Genomic DNA, 3,399 nt, shown 5'->3' with positions numbered 1-3,399 from the left:
ACTATGAGAAACGTGGTGTGTTTACTAGTATATATATATATATCGAAAAAAGGTCGTATATACACCTAAGCTATTGAAAATGGTATGTAAATACCCACTGTTATACTTTTGAGTTATTTGTACCCTTACCATCTAATTTAGATATGTATATACCCCCGAACTAATGAAAATGGTATGTATATACCCTTCAGTTAGATAATGTGCAGCACATATCCTCATCCTAAATAAATTAATCCATTTTCCCTCAGCAATTTCTCATCTAGCCTGCCAGTAAAATGCTATGTGGCCGGAGTTGGAAATGTGTTTTGCCCACGCCTATTTCTTGGTAAACTAAAATCAATGTGTTCACAGAACATTTCCTTAGGAAGATGACATGTGGACGAAACTCGCTTCCATAGCTGGCCATAGAATATTTTGTTGGCGGGTTAGAGATAAATTGCTAAGGAAAAAATAATTAATTTCTTTAGGATGAGGACACGTTGCACGCGTCGTCTAACTGAATAGTATATACATACCATTTTCAATAGTTTAGACATATATATACATCCAAAGTTAGATGGTAAAGGTACAAATATTTACGTACCATTTTCAATAGTTTGGGGATATATATGACATTTTTCCAATATATATATATATATAGATAAATATTCTCAAGGAAAGTGTTTTGACTTATGTCAAATTATGAGAGTTTCCTTCAATTTTCTGTCACCATATATTTTTCATAAGATTTTCAACATAATTAATTTATTAAGAAATCTAAAAAACTATCAGCGTATTAAACTATATAAAATATACTTCTTTCCTTCACTTTTACTTGTCACATTTTGACTTGATACACTCATTAAGAAAATAACTAGTGATATGACTATTTTACCATACTACCTTTATTAATTGGTGTTTAAGAATATTAGTATGTCTTTAAAATAGTATGATAAAATTATTAATAAAATAAAAAATTCTTTTGTCTTATCTTGATATGTGTGACAATTAAAAATAAAAATTTATTTTAGTAATAAGAGACAAGTAAAAGCGAATGAAAAGAGTAAGACTGACACAAATATAATAATGACCTTTATTTCAAAACTAGATAATGAAGGCCCGTTTACGGACCCAATATTATAATTTTAAATATATTTATAGTTATTTAATTATTTTTTCACAAAAAATGATCATTAATATTTTTGAAAAAACACAATATAAAATGTAAGTAGAAATCACACTATATGATAAAATATAATTTTTTTTATTTTTATAAAATCAGATAATAACTTACAACTTATTTAAGATTTCATAATTAACATTAAAATATCATATACTCTAATGCTTATTTTAATATCAGGTCAAACACATTTTCTTAGATTAAACAACTAATTAGAATGTTTTTCTTTTTCTACTTTATTTAAAAATTATACAAGAGAATAAATAAAAATTATAAATATCTATTTATTAATATTTTATATTGAATCATACGAAGCAATGAAGAATACCAATCCATACATAAATTGATTGTAAATACATTTAAATTCGTTTTATGGGTGTTTAACAAACGAAATAAGGACCTGCTGGATGAACGTTTTAATGAATCATAATATTGAAGGATGGTATTTATGTCTTTTTAAGTGATTTGTCTACTCAATGAGTAAGTTTACAGCCCCAAATAAAGAGACTCAAGAGAATTAACAAAAGTTAACATGATATAATAGTGTAGTAATTTAATCTGAGATAGTTAATATTACATTATAAATAAGTTATTTAAAATAATTTTAATAGGTGTTTAGTAAATAATTATATTTTCATAAATTATATATAGTGCAAATCTTTGTAATAATATGCATTATGTGAAGTTTTAAAATTATGAAGGAATTGCTTATTGTGTTTGATAGATAAACACATATTCAATATTTATGAGTATTTTTTATTATCTTACTATAATATGGTAATAGTTACTTTATACAATTAAATGTGTGGACAAAATTTATTTCACTTTTTTATCTTTTTTGGAACATATGTGAGTATTTGCACATTTTTCTATAAACTACGTCTCCCTTTATTTCAATTTATAACATTTTGATGAGACATTGAATTTAAGATACATGGAGAAACTACACAAAGTTTCAAGGGGGTTTGGGCCACAGGTGACAAAAGAGTTTTATAATGAGGTGTAGGTGACACAAGTCTTAATTATTAGTTGGAGGTGACAATTACTTTATTATGGATTAAGAAATTTGGGAAAGTTTGAAAATAATTCACAAGTTTTTAAATTTACACTTTGATCACAATGTTTACCTAAAATAACGAGAAACGGAGGGAAAAAAGGTGTCTTTCTCTTTCTTCTCATCCAATATTGTTTTCTCTCTCTTAGCGATTTTTGTTGTAAATTGTTTCTGTCTCTGCTGCTTTATTCATCATCTTCTGCTTCATTGTCATCATCTTCTACTTCATTATCATCTTCTTCTTGTCGACCATTTATTGTGGTTGTTGTTGTTGTTGGTACAGCGTTACTGCTGCGATCTGACCAATTTCTTAGGTCAAATTTTGTTTACTACATCACTTTCCACTTTGGCATTACTTCATAGGTGACTTTGGTAAGTAAAATTATGATTTTTATTCATATTTGTCATCTAAGTACACTTTTATTTTTTCAACAATGGATAGAACCCCGATTATGAATCCAGCATAAGTACCCACAATTTAAACAGAACAATCATCTGGTGCATCAGATGAGTAATCTGTTGCATCAGAAGATTTATCTGTTGCATCTGACTGTTTCTCTATTGCATCATCGTATCATCTATTGCATCAGATGTATTATCTGTTGTATCAGGATGTTTATCTGTTGTACAAGACTAATTATCTGTTGAATCAGAATATTTATCTGTTGCACCAAACTAATTATCTATTGCAACGAATGATTAATCTGTTTGAAACAACACAAATCAACCCCTACCACAAACCCAACAGATAACCAATATGTTTTCAACACTTGATATTGCTACAGGATTCAAAATTATTCCTTACATCTAATTACCTATTCAAAATTTCCTAATTCAATTTCTCATTTTACTTGTCTTTTTCATTAATCAAGAAAAGATTAAAAAAAATTCATGTTTTACCCTTTGCATTAATAACTTTTTCTTCAAATTAAAATGGAAACATCATTTAATAGAGGGACTATACGCCGACCGACGTTAAAAGCTTTCTTCTCTTATAAAATTTCGATTGAATAGCAAACAATGGTTATTTCAAACATGTCTAATGTCCCAACAACTGATCAGTGGGTTATGTTAAACTAGACATTTTATTAATTATTTTTCTTAATTAATGTGATATCTCAATTTGGGACGGGTAATTTGAGATGGAGGGAGTACGAATTAAAACGTCAGAGCCAAGCAAAGCAGC

Source organism: Capsicum annuum, chromosome 11 (genome assembly GCF_002878395.1).
Source record: "Capsicum annuum cultivar UCD-10X-F1 chromosome 11, UCD10Xv1.1, whole genome shotgun sequence".
Lineage (NCBI taxonomy): Eukaryota > Viridiplantae > Streptophyta > Magnoliopsida > Solanales > Solanaceae > Capsicum > Capsicum annuum.
This window is presented reverse-complemented; position numbering follows the sequence as displayed.